The sequence below is a fragment of the Staurois parvus genome, unplaced genomic scaffold (assembly GCF_062004578.1).
Source record: "Staurois parvus isolate SC_StPar_1 unplaced genomic scaffold, SC_StPar_1.0 ptg000299l, whole genome shotgun sequence".
NCBI classification, from domain to species: domain Eukaryota; kingdom Metazoa; phylum Chordata; class Amphibia; order Anura; family Ranidae; genus Staurois; species Staurois parvus.
The window spans coordinates 12,530,704-12,545,602 of NW_028318095.1; positions in this window are offsets into that span (position 1 = coordinate 12,530,704).

A 14,899-nucleotide genomic window follows, 5' to 3' on the forward strand; every position below is an offset into this window, starting at 1 on the left:
CACTCACTGAGCTACTGAAGGAAAATTTGCTCTTTATTTAGAGGTATGCTTTTTTAGGTCAAATTGTTTATTTTGATATTCTTTATCTTGTACCAAATTGTATTGTAACTGCAATGTCTACCTTCATTTTGTAAAGCGCTGCGCAAACTGTTGGCGCTATATAAATCCTGCATAATAATAATATTTGTTTTTTTTCCCTTTATTCATGTATTTGATCATTATTAGTGTTAGATTTTAATTCTTCTTGTTTTCACTGTTTTTTAAACTAAAATAATGAGACTAATAAAGGCTAATTGTTTTTTTTACAAAATAGCAGGTCTATGATAGTTTAATGGAGCTTCTGTAACTCTTAGGGGGGCATTGAAAACCTGTATCATTCTTAAAAACAAAACCGCCTTAATTTCACCTTCTCCCTTGACTCCATTGCATTTCCTCAAAATACTAATTTTTGCCAAAATTTGATTTTTGCTGAAATCTCTGGGAAATGAGACCTCTCATTTTTTCTCCTCCTTACTAAATATATATATATATAATAGTAGTAGTGGGACATACCTGGTAGAGGCCAAGCTGGCAAGGGGGCTTCCCTAACATCTCCTGTGCAATATGCCCTGGGAGTTTGGTAGGTGAGATGAGGAGTGGCACAGGTGGCTGTGGTGACTCCTGACACTATGAGCACTCAGGTGACAGTTAGGTTACACCTTGGAACACCTTGGATACTAAAATGGAACTTGTGCTGAATGCTGTCACAGAGATCAAGAACAAGAACTAGCAGATGTAGAATCAAAGCTGTAGTCAAAATGAACCTGAGTCAGCAACAACGGGGCAGAAGAGGTACCAATTCATAAGGCAGGAGCGGGGTCAGAAGCCAAGCCAGGCTCAATATCATATGAGCAGTACAAGTACAAAAATAGCAGGCAGGGAATGGAGTCAGAACACAATCCAAACTCAGCAACAGGAGATCAGGATCAAGCAGTCAGGATGCAAGCTGGGTCAATACACAGGATAATCAGGATGCAGGTCTGGTCACTAGTCACTGAAGCTGACAACCACTTAGCAATTCTCCCTAGCTCTGCTATGCCTTAAATAGGCCACCGTGTGCCAAAAGTCAGTGTGGATGTGCATGCTAATTCACACACGCAGATGTACACACAGCCCTGATTCTATGTGTTGGTTCATGAGCTGCAATGCATGCAAGAGAAGATCTTTGGGGATGGCCACAATCTTCCTGACAAGTAGTAATAATAAAGCACAGAGTGATGGATATAAATGCATTTTTAGCCTTCTTGATTTTTAGGTCTGCAGTGAATTGTTTTTTCCCCATTGCACATTCTATTGATTTCAACATAGCAATGTTTTTAGAATTGCACATTGGCATGCAAACGCTTGTGTTGAATGGAAGCCATTGGCAACATTACCTAGCTGTTCACAGGTGAGCACAGTAAAGTGTGAATGTGCACATACTGCCAAAACTGTGATTTTAAATGAGGGAAAATGTCATCTGAGCCTGCTCCAATCAGATTCTTATTACAATAGGTAATGTGAATATTAACAAGCACATCATTCAATATAACTGTAGGGTTTATGGAATATTCACGAATAGGAAAAATATAGACAGATACTTTCTCAAACTTTTATCTTCCTAACATCACAATGAAGCAGAGCGCCAGGCAAACATTTAAATGAAATAATTCAAATACATATATTACTGTAACAGGTTGACTGGGGTCAACTCCCAGCTCATTGATGAAGATGCTTATTTATTGTCCAGCTGCAGTGGAGGTGAAGAGGTGATATAGGAAGCTGCGCTGGTAAACCAGTAAATATGTGCTTCATCTGCCTAGCTTTACAGTTTGACATTACAGAGGTACACAAATCACAAGATTTTCCTACTTTAAGTGCTATAGAAGAGAGGTCAGCATACCCGTAAGTATAATAAAAAATATAAGATTGTTTGAAACTTTTAAATAAAGAGAAAAACATTGATATTGATAGAAATTCAAATAGTTCAACAGTTTAAAAAATCAGTTAATAAGTCCTGAAAGTTTAACCACTTGCCATCCGCTCTATAGCAGAAGTACTGCTACAGGGTGGCACAGCGGTGCAAAAGCATGTATATATACACGATTTGCATTCCCAGGTAGGGGGAGCACACAAAGCTGACAGGGGAGAGGCCTGTGTGTAAACAACACAGGTCTCTCTGCTGTCAATATGGACATGTTGCTTTATATCTCTCTGCACAGCAGCATGTCTCCAAGGTTAAGATCACACACCACACAATGTAAAACACACACAGCACACAGTTAACCCTTTGATCACCCAAGATATTACCCCCTTCCTGCTTAGTGTCATTAGTACAATGTCAATGCTTTTGATTAGCACTGATCATTGTGTTAGTGTCACATGGGTTGTCAGTGGCAGTTAGTCAGTTCCCATCCATTGTCAGAATGCCCGCCGCAGTCCCGCAGTCCTGCAGTCCGACTATATGTTGCAGATAGCTGCCAGTACTAGTATAAAAAAAAATAAAATTAAAAATTCCAGTATATTTACCTCCATTTGCAGATGCTATAACTTTCACATAAACCAATTATTATACACTTATTCAGATTTTATAGAATACATTCTGGCCTAATTTATGAAGAAACTGTATTTGTTTATTTTTTTACTGGATATGTTTTATAGCAAAAAGTCAAAAATATTGTTTTTTTTTTTCAAAATTGTCACTCTTTTTTAGTTTATGGTGCAAAAAATGAAAAACGCAGAGGTGATCAAATACTCTATTTGTGGGAAAAAATTTAATAAATGTAATTTTTGTGTAGCATTCCATGACTGCTCAATTGTCAGTTAAAGTAATGCAGTGCAGTATTGCAAGAAATAGCCTGATCAGGAAGCATGGTAAATCTTCTGCAGGGCAAGTGGTTAAGGGATTTTACAGAACAATTAAATAAATAAAACAAGGACTTTAAGAATAACCGCCAGATAAATATAGAATTCACAATGATTATATTGCACACAAGTTAAAAATATTACATAATCATTTATAAGTTTAACATGAAAATATGTTACAAAATGCTTTGTCCTTATATGTCTCGTGGGTTTCGTGGGTTGTCCGCTTCTTCAGGACTATATCCAGGAACATGCATCTATTATGCGCTTATCTTAGTCTTTAATCAAAGAGAAATTTTGTTTATAATAAAGCAATAACAAAATGACATAGTATTCAATACACCAAATAATCTGTATCAGAGCTCAGCATTAAGACAAAGTATATTTTTTCTGTCTAAAGAAGAGATAAAAACAAAAACAAAAAAACACACACACATAACACATATGACACTTACTAGAAAAAACAGGTGAACTGGGTATGCTGTTCCAGAGAGGCGTAAATGGAAAAAAACAAGGAGGAACCATGAAGTCTAAAGGACTGTTTTTAGAGAAGTCAGCATACCCAGAAGTATAATCAAAAATACAAGATTGTTTAAATTTGAAAAAAAGAAAAAATTATATTGATAGAAATTCAAATAGTTCAATGGTTAAACAATATCAGTTAATCAAGTCTTGAATTAATTAGGGAAATTACCTAATTAATAACCAATTAGGGGATGTGCATAGTAACTCCCTTACAGTCTAAAGGACTTACTGTTTCTTATTCTAGAGTGTAAGCTAGAAGGAAGGGTAGGGGAAAGGGGGAGAGAGGATTGCAGAGGTCTTTCTGTTAGGGTTCATGCACAGGGACTATTAGGGCCCTAACTGCCGGTGTTTATTCCCTCTGTTCAGCAGCCCATGTGCAGTGTAAAGCCTCCTAATGATATAAATGGCTGTGTCCTGCTGTACCCATATATACAGGGATGCTATTTTAAACATAAGTACAGTGTATGGCTGTATACAAAAATGGAAAGTCCCTTTCCACTGTCACTTACTGCACTTTACAATTCATCATGAGCCAAAAAAAAACAGTAAAGTTATACTTGAGTTGTTAGTATATTTTGAAGTCACTTGAATGACAATTTACATGTCTAAAATTGTTTGCAAAATACGGCATAGTACAATTAAAAAATATATATTTTTAGAAATATCAATTTTCCAAATCTGGTTTGTCTGGTTCTAGGAAGCAAACGTTGGATCTAGAAATGTCGATGGGTTTTTAGTGATCAGTAAATATGTCCTTAGCAGTTATTACCAAAGTTATATAACCACGTGTATGCATGGACAGCACAGTGGCTATGGGCAGCACAGTGGCTAAATGGTTAGCACTTCCGCCTGGCAGTCCTAGGGTCGTTGGTTTGAATCCCAGCCACGGCACCACCTGCCTGGAGTTTGCATGTTCTCCCTGTGCCTACGTGGGTTTCCTCCGGTTTCCTCCCACACTCCAAAGACATGCCGGTAGGTTAATTAGATCCTGTCTAAATTGGTCCTATTATGTGTATGTATGAATGTAAGTTAGGGACCTTAGATTGTACACCCATTGAGGGTTAGGGACTGATGTGAATGTATAATATATATGTAAAAGTGCTGTGTAAATTGATGGCGCTATACAAGTACCTGTAATAAATAAAATAAATTGCAAGTATTTTTTTAAAGAAATACAGAGAAGAGCATATTTGGACATTGGCAATCACCAGCCCATGGATGGAACCTTCAGCTTTAGCAAACCAGGCTAAAATAATCAGTATCTGTTATAACACCTGTCTTGGAAAGATGTGGAAAAAATTGCATAAAAAAATGTTCCTTATTTTAATGAAACAGCAAAGATGTTGCATAAGGTTTTATGAACATCAGTGAATAGAAGGCAGCAGTTCCTTAGTGTCTATTTTATGATGAGAACAAAAGGTACTCCAAGAGGGAGCAAATGCCAACCTAGCAAGAACCAAATAATTACCTAACCAAATGTTCCATAAACTCAAAGGGCTGCAAAGTTCGGCTAAAAAGTCAAACCATACAATACAAAATGTGTATGCATGTGTCTTGAATTGAAAAACTTTTAAATAAAGAGCTTAGAAACATGACAGCCAATTAAAAATCATCAATTATTCAGACACAAAATGGCATGGAAAATGTAGATATGACATTTTGTTCTGATCACTGAAGTTCTTTTTATTGCTTCTGTTCTCTGGGAAAGTGCCAATGTATTTTTTTTCTTCTCTTTTCTTATAAATAAGATATATGAAAAAAATGCAGAACCTTGAGCTAAAATTTTGTCAGCAATGTGCTCTTTAGAAAAATCATGCTTGCTTAAAGGCATGTTGTAGCCAAATAAATCAGAAAGAATGATTTCACGTAAATACCGCAAAACATCAACTAACTCAGTAGATACAGTATGTATGAGGCTATATGGCTAGGGCAATACATCCTATGGGACTAACTTAACCAATGCAAAGAACACAAACATGGGGTTTATATTATTTATAACAATTAAAACCATAAACTATTGTCACTATATAAATTCTGCATAATAATAATAACAGTCTGATTAGTTGCTATTGGTTAGTGGACTTTGTGAAAGCTGCATTGTTCAAAACAGATGACTTAGAGACAAAGGTAGAGATGAAACACATATCTACCAATCAGAAATATTTCTTATTTCATGAAATTGCAGGAAAATAAATTTAAACTGTCTGTTTTAATTACTTTGCATAGCCTTACTAAATACACCTGAAGTTGCACAAAAAAATAGTGAGATATATGTGTATGTATGAAAGGGTGCAAGTACAGACATAGCTGTATAGGTGGGAGGAGGGGAGGATGCTGAAAGGCTCGATGTGTTCAGTGATGGTGAAGTATGATGTTACTGACTTGCAGAGCTTTGAAGCGAAGCATTCTGTTCCCCTAACACTTGCATCCATCTTCTGAAAGTAAAATCACAGGTCATATAATGATGTCTGAAGTTATCCCAGACTAGGAGAAGATCTTTGTTTCTCTGGAGCAATCTTTTTAAAGCTGAACTGGAGGCAGATATAAAAGGCACACATTAATACAGCTCTGTGATCATTAAAGGCTTTGCTTACCTTTAAGGAAAAAATAAATAAATGCACATATTTTGCAAGAAATAAATGTGCATTTTTTATATTTCCCCATGGAGCCTGAAAAGCATTGTGCCCACGAGCAGTTGATTGCTGGTGCAATGTCAGGCTCCTGCAAATATATCTTTCATCTTTCTGCTTGTATTTCCATACGGACTTTCAGTTAGAAAGCTGGAGGAAGTGTCAATGGACTACAAGTGCGCTGATCAGCAAACTCGTAGTCCACCGAGAACTACAAACCGTTTGCCACAGTGGAAGATAGGACTTGTAGTTTATGCATTTCTTGTTAATGAATGAACCATACACAGCCATGCTGATTTTAAATATGACAGTGACTGAGGAGGGGGGGAATAATCCTCATTCACTCTCTCAGGAAAGGGGGGATTCAAAGAGTTGTGGGGTGCTGACAGGGGCGGACTGACCATTTGGAAACTTGGGCACTGCCCGAGGGCCCGGGGTCAGTAGGGGGCCCCATGATCCCCTGGTACCTTTTTTCATAGGCTTTTTTGAGTTTGGGCATGGACACAGGGGCCCCATGATCCCCTATTGCCTGGGGGCCCCATGAGTTGTCAGTCCGTTCCTGGGTCCTGGAACACATTACACATTACACCCTAACTGCAGGTGTTACAGTTGCAAGAAAAAGTATGTGAACCCCTTGGGATCACGTGGAGTTTTTCATGAATTGGGCATAAAATGTGCTCTGAACGTCATCTAAGTCACAACAATAGAAGAACACAGTCTGCTGAACATAATACTACACAAACATTAGATGTTGCCATGGTTTAATTGCACATAACATGTAAACATTCACAGTGCAGGGAGGAAAAAGTATGTGAACCTTTGGACTTAATAACTGGTTGACCCTCCTTTGGCAGCAATAACCTCAACCAAACGTTTCCTGTAGTTGCAGATCAGACCTGCACAACAATCTGGAGTAATTTTGGACCACTCCTCTTCACAAAACTGTTTCAGTGTAGCAATATTCTTGGGATGTCTGCTGTGAATCGCTCTCTTAAGGTCATGCCACAGCATGGAGGTCAGGACTCTGACTGGGCCACTCCAGAAGGCGTATTCTGTGCTGTTGCAGCCATTGTTTTGTTGAATTACTTGTATGCTTTGGGTCATTGTCCTGTTGCATCACCCATCCTCTGCGGAGCTTCAGTTGGCGGACAGATGGTCGTACGTTTTCCTGCAAAATGTCTTGATAAACTCTGGAATTCATTTTCCCATCAATGACAACAATTCGTCCAGGCCCTGAGGCAGCAAAGCAGCCCCAAACCATGATGCTCCCTCCGCCATGTTTTACAGTGGGGATGAGGTTTTGATGTTGGTGTGCTGTGCCTTTTTTTCTCCACACATAGTGTTGTGTGTTCTTCCCAAACAACTCAATCTTGGTTTCATCTGTCCACAGTATATTTTGCCAGTAGTGCTGTGGAACATCCAGGTGCTCTTTTGCAAACTTCAAACGTGCTGCAATATTCTTTTTGGACAGCAATGGCTTCCTCCGTGGTGTCCTCCCATGTACTCCATTTTTGCTTAATGTTTTCCTTATTGTAGATGTGTCAACAAAAATGTTAGCATGTGCCAGAGATTTCTGTAGGTCTTTAGCTGACACTCTGGGATTCTTCTTTACCTCATGCAGCATTCTGCGCTGTGCTCTTGAAGTCATTTTTACAGGACGACCACACCTAGGGAGAGTAGCAACAGTGCTAAAACTTTCTCCATTTGTAGACAGTCTGTCTTACCGTGGGCACATGAACATCAAGGCTTTTGGAGATACTTTTGTAACCCTTTCCAGCTTCATGCAAGTCAACAATTCTTGATCGTAGGTCTTCTGAGAGCTCTTTTCTGTGAGGCATGGTTCACATCAGACAGTGCTTCTTGAAACCAGTAAACCCAAAACAGGTGTGTGTTTTTTAAGGGCAGGACAGCTGTCAGCAACACATCCAATATCATCACACTGATTGGAGTCAAGGTTGGCTCACTCCTGGCTCCAATTAGCTCTGGGAGAAGTCATTAAGCTAGGGCCTCACATACTTTTTCCTCCCTGCACTGTGAATGTTTACATGTTATGTGCAATTAAACCATGGCAACATCTAATGTTTGTGTAGTATTATGTTCAGCAGACTGTGTTCTTCTATTGTTGTGACTTAGATGACGTTCAGAGCACATTTTATGCCCAATTCATGCAAAACTCCACGTGATCCCAAAGGGTTCACATACTTTTTCTTGCAACTGTACATGTTTTAAAAGTGAACTTATCCTTTAATGCCTCATAAATAGATTTTTTTTTCAAAGCAAGTACCTGAATTTGACTTGGCATCAGCCTCTTGCAGTCTACAGTACATGAGAGCAGCACAAGGTGCCTGTCAGGTGTGCAGCCATGCAAGGAGCATAATGACAGAAGGAGAAAGCAAAGCTCATCAGTCTGCTGTTTCTCTTTTGACTTGCCCGTTTACAGACTGAGGGCAGTGAGGATACCTGTAAGTGAAAGTGGAGTTGCAGTAGATAAAGACTAGGTCCCCACACCTGCAGGAAAAGGCACTGCTGCGTGGCAGGGCCTGGGTAAATTTCAAAACTGGATGGACAAAAACACACATTCTTGGGCAGGTAAAACAACTCTCATATGTATAGTTCATTTGTTTGACTCAAGTTCAGCTTTGAATATTTTTATAGCAGTCTTTCTTTTCATGTGATATGGATTCTCCCTCTTGCACCTAGCAGGCCCCACTAGCATCATGTACCTAGCACATCTGGCACCCAGGGCCGTAATTTTTTTACACTCCGTCAAAAATGGTAGAAGGAAAATATGAGTGTGGTCAAATTTTAAGTGTTGTCAAACCCTGGGCGCATTTAGGGTGCATCCGTACAGATGTTACATTGCGAGCAGCAGCTGTGTCTGTGCAAACACTTCATCCAATCTGACTGCCCGCACAGAGATGCACAGAATGCCTGTGGATTCCTGTGCATCTAAAAATGGCTCTCACACAGGGCATGAATGTATTTGCCCCATGTGAACATGGACTAATTGTCACGTGGGTCAGATAGCATGAAGGAGAAATCAGGTATTTAATCTTTCATACAACCTCTCTGCTCCTGTTTGGCATTACCTGTGACAATTGATAAAAATGCCCATGTATGTTGTGAACTCACCAACTCTAGGCTCACCCTCCAGGGCCCAGGCAGACTGTTCCTCAATCCAGGCTCTTTCTCCCTGAATCCAGCAGGGCCCCCAGGCCCCTCCTCTTCTATACCAGAGCCTTCAGGCACTTTCTCTCCTAGTTCAGAGCCTCCATGTATGCCATCTCCTAGTCTGGGGCCTCCAGCCACCACGTCTTCTAGTTCAGGGCCTCCAGGCACCCCCTCACCTAATCTAACACTTTTAGGTAACCTGTTTTTACTTGCAGAGCCTTAATGCCCCCCCCTTTTAGTCCAGGGTCTCCACGAACCCCCCTCAGCTAGTCCAGGGCCTTCAGGTACCCCATCCCCTAAATCCAGGACCTTCAGGCACCCCTCTCCTAGTCTTGGGTCTCCAGGCACCCCCTTACTTAGTCCAGTGCCTGCAGGCACCCCCTCTCATAATCTAGGACCTCTAGGCACAGTGTCATGTCATAGTGCAGGGCCTGCAGACGCACCCTTTCCTAGTCTGTGACCTCCAGGCACCCCCGCTCCTAGTTCAGGGCTGGCAGGCACACTTATCCTTGTTCACGGGCTCCAGACACTCCCTCACTTAATCTCTGGCCTCCAGGTACCCTTTTCCTAGCCCAGGGCCTCCATATCCCCCCTCTTAGTCCAGGGCAAGCCATATCCTAGTCTGGGGCCTCCAGGCAGCCCCTCACCTAGTCTAGGGCTTCCAGATACCCTCTATACCAGCCCAGGACCTACATACTCCCCCTCTTTTAGTCCAGGGTCTCCAGGAAACCCCTCACCTAGTCCAGGGCCTCCTGGAATCTCCTCTCCTAGTCTGGGACCTACGGGCACTCCTTCTTCTACTCATGGGACTCCAGGCACCCCTCAACTAGTCCAGAGTCTCCACACTTTCCTTCTCTTACTACAGGACCTCAGACATCCACTGTCCTAGTCCAATGTCTCCAGGCACCCCCTCTTCTACTCCAGGGCCTTCCTGCACCCCTACTCCTAGAGGGCCTTCAGGCACCCCCTCCCCAAGTCCAGGGCCTCCATGTACCCCTCTCAGTCTTGGGTCTCCAGGCACCCCCTCTCCTAGTCCAGGGCCTTAAGAGCCCCCTCTTATAATCCAGGGCCTTCAGTACCCCTCTTCAAGTTTGGGGCCTTTAGACCTGCCTTCACCTAGTATGGGGCCTGCAGGCACCCCTTCAACGGGTCTAGGGCCTCCAGGCATCCTCTCTCCTAGTCTGGCAACTCTAGGCATCCCCTTTCCTAGTCCAGGGCCTGCAGAAACACCCTTTCCAAATCCATGACCTTCAGGCATCCATTCTCCTAGTCCTGGGTCTCCATGCACTCTTCTCATAGTCATGAGGCTCCAGACATCCCCTAACCTAGTCTGTGTCCTCCAGGCACCCCTCTCCTTGTCCAGAGCATCCACACTCCCCCTCTCTAAGTCCAGGGCCTCCAGACACCCACGATCCTAGTCCAGGGCCTTCAGGCACCCCTTTTCCTAGAGGGCCTACAGACCCTCCTCTCCTAGTTCAAGACCCCATGCAACCCCCCTCCTAGTTCAGGGCCTCTAGGCACAACATATCCTAGTCCAGGGCATCCAGGCACCGCTCTCCTTGTTCAGGAAATCTAAGCACTCCTTCTAATAGTCCAAGGCCTGTAGACACACCCTTTCCTAGTCTGTGGCCTCCAGGCACCCTCTCTTTTAGCCTTGGGCCTCCAGGCACCCCTATCCTAGTCCAGGGCCTCCAGTATCTTGCATGCAGGCACCCCCTCTCCTAGTCCATAACCTGCAGACACCCTCTCTCCTAGTCTGGGGCCTCCGGATACCCCTTCACCTATTCTGGAGCCTCCAGGCACCTCCTCTCCTAGACCAGTGCCTGCATGCAACCCCCTCTCCTAATCAGGGGTTTCTAGCTACTTTTTCACCTAGTCCAGGGCCTTCACGAGCTTTTTTTCCTAGCTCAGGATCTCTGCTCCACACCCCCTCTCCTTTTCCAGGGACTTCATTCCTCTCCCTCCTCTCCTAATCTAGGGCCTCTTCACAGACTCCCCTCCTTCCTAGTCTAGGGCCTCCCCACACGTTCTTCTTCCTAGTCCTCTCCACACCAACCCCCTCTTCCCTGTCCAGAGCTTCTCTGCATCAACTCCCTCATCCTAGTCCAGGGCCTCTCCACACCAATCCCTTCCCTCCTAGCTCAGGGGCCTTCACCACACAAACCCCCTCTTCTAATAGAGCGCTTCCAGCTCCAGACTGCAGGCAGGCTCTCCCTGAGAATTTGTGCTACGGCTAAGCTCTCTCACTCTCTTTCAGAAAAAGTGCATGGCAAAGTGACACTGTGTAGATGGGACCACCAGAGCTGAATCACTCTGCTCCTTCTGCCTGTCTCATAGAAAAGCATTTTTTAGCGACAATTCATCTACTGTTGCTAAGCAGCAGTAGCTCCATTCACACACACCTCATGTGTGTGGATGGAGTAATCTATTGGATCATTGGGGAAGTTGAAATATATATTCAAATATATCTAAAATATATGAAAACGCCTTAATTTCTTAGATTTGTTTTATTTTAAAGTACTTGATGAGTTTGCAAAGAGCTGAAAATGCTCACATGAATGATAATCAAACACATCTTTCCCTAAAGATAATGCCAGATAATGCAATATGGTTGGAGTTTCTTTGGCTCTTCATTTCATTGAATGAAGTCATAAAGAAAGCCGCGCTCTTTAATTCAGGGTGACTGATCCTCATATGAATATCATTACATGCAAAATAAAATGAAATAAAAGTAATTGTGACTTGTAAATATGGTAGGTATTCACTCACTTTCACTTATAGGGTAACATTTAAATCACTCCAAGGTAACAATTCAGCTATACACATGCAAAATGAAAAGCTGTGTCTCTGTATTTTCTCTTATATATGCCATTTGGAACAAAAGATTGTTACTTGCTATACTGCCTTTGGAGCATGTAGCTCTATGTACAGCTAGACAGCTACATAAACATCTTGCCTTTTCCTGTCTTAGTATTTATTGTTCTTTATGTACAATGAACAATTATGAATTGTGAACAGGGAAGGAAGACACCTTCTCTGCAGTATCCTAAATTAACTAAAATGTGCAACATCAGAAGCATATATTGATCAAAATTTGGCCAGTTCAGCAGGAATCAGGTGAATTTCAGTTCAGTGTGGAGCTGTCCCTGTTCATCAGTAATCGATTATTACATCAACTTCTCTCAACCATAACAGGTTGAGTAGATTAAATTAGGCCAGGCCCTTTCATTGCAAAGGTGTGTTCAGGAACAGTCTGGTCATTAAGGATGTATATTGAGCCCCTGGGCAGTAGGGAAATGAATAGACTGTAGAAAACTCTTTTCAATCAGTGTATTCTGACAGCAATGGGTTCTGTTGTTGGAATTCAATGACCTGGCAGAGGTATTCATTAAAGTGGTTGTAAAGGCTCAAGGTTTTTACTTTCATGCATTCTATGCATAAAGATAAAAAACCTGTGTAACATCCCCCCAGTTCTCCCTAATACTCACCTAAGCCCCTCTCGATCCAGTGGTGTGCACTAGAGTCTCGGCTATCCTGGAACTCTCTCTTGTCATTGGCTCCCCCTGCTGACAATCACAGCCAGTGAGCCAATGAAAAGAGAGGGGGGGCAGGGCCGAGCCTCGGCTCCATGTGTGAATGGACACATGGAGCAGTGGGTGCCCTCATAGCAAGCTGCAAGAGGGAGGGGCCAGGAGCATCAGCGGGGGACCCGAGAAGAAAAGGATCCGGGCTACAGCAGGTAAGTATAGACATGTTTATTATTTTTTCTTTAAAAAAATAAGCCTTTAGAATCACTTTAATCCACCTTGTGTGTGTGGATGAAGGAATCTGTTGACCTGCTGTCAGATCACACGAAACAAAAAAAACAGCCCATCTATGGCCAGTTTAAATTAATACACAGAGAACCCTGATAAGCAGTGTGGTCACTTACAGACAAGTAATATCTCAGGCTCCAATGTTAGGTAGATGGACACCGGGTACATGGAAGATGGAGGCAGGCTCTTCTCAATACCTCTCCAATTCCTGGAGTCTTCTATTACTGCTGCACTAAAATTTGGTACATCCACTAATAGTTGGCTGGCACTGTGAAACCTTCGTTTATATGTGTTTAAAGGGCATATCTAAATGCATATAAATGCAGGTAATGAGTGTTCAATAGTGCCATTCAAACTGGGTAGCCACCTGCATTTAGAGGGGTCAGTTTAGCTGCATGGCTGTGCACAGCCTTCCAGAGCAGTGTGCCCAAACAGACAGTAAGGAGGACTGTTAGTAAACAAAGCAGCCCTCCTCCCCGTCCGAGATCCTTAGTAATCACTGGGCCCCGGCTGGTAATTAACGGCCAGGACCTGGTGATTGACGAATAGCAGAGTGGGTAGGGTGCGAGCATGGCTCACATGCGCCTCCTACCCGGAAATACAAAATCATGTATATATACGTGATTTTGTGCGCCCCTGCCGTCCTGTAACAGTATATCTACTATAGGGCGGTCAGGATGTGGTTAATGATTGAAATCCTCCTTCATGTGTGTCTCATATGCCCCCCTTTCCAGACACTGCAGCTCACAGTAAGAGGGTTATAGCTACAGAAGCAGTGCTGTCAATCCAGAAAGCAGTGGGCAAGACTAGATGTGGCCATATGCTGATTGACAAGCTACAGGCTTGCAATGCAACATCTTTTCATCAAGCAGACACAACCTACATGAGAGCTGCAGCTCTTTTCTGAATTCAGGAGCAGTGCAACATCAGTGATACACCATCAAAGGAAGCAGCATTAGGTGAACTTCATTGGCAGGATCAACAGGTATTTGTGATACTTTGCAGGGGGGCTAGGAGAAAATTGTAAGTGCAGCTGCACCAAGAAGGTGCTGCAGCACTTTTTTTTTTGTTTAAAGCCTTTTTCACATGGGAGATCCTATCAAGTCTGCCAGCTAGTTTTTCCGGTGGACTTGATTGAATGGTCCATGTTTCCCTATGGACAGGTGGGTGTAAACAGCCTTGTGTCTATTTACACCCACCTACCTCCAATCCGATCCAGTCCGCTAAAAAAAAGAGAAGGGGATCCGTCCCCCTCCGTCTAGGTGGATCGGATGGCAGTCAGATGTAAATCAGAGGAAAGATCCCCGCTGAGCAATGTGGAGTCCGCCCCATGGGAAAGGGCCTAATAATTCTACTTTAATATTCAAATATGGTGTAGAAAGCAGATAAACTGCAGCATGATAAATTAAATTATATTTACCACTTTGCTCAGCCATACTAAATATGTAATAAACATTGAGTTTTTCTACAGTGGCTATTCTTTAAAGAAATGTAAAATTCCAAACACATAAGAAAACATTTGTTAATTACAGTCAAGCAACCATGATGTAATGTGCACTAAATAATGATATCTTCTGGAGAATGATGAGTTCCTGCTGGTTCATGCTGAAATCATATCACAGCTTGTTGACTTCATAAAGCCAACACACCTGTTACAACAACCTAGTCATTGTATGGAGCATGGCCATACTCCAAACACTGCAATAGACTGTCAAATACAAAGCTAGCTATTGTTGTAATAGATGAAGTTCTAGTGTCCAATATTATTGACTGCAGAGTAAAAGGATGTCTGGAAAATTCATTCTTGATAATTGAAAGGGTTACAGATAGATAGATAGATAGATAGATAGATAGATAGATAGATAGATAGATAGA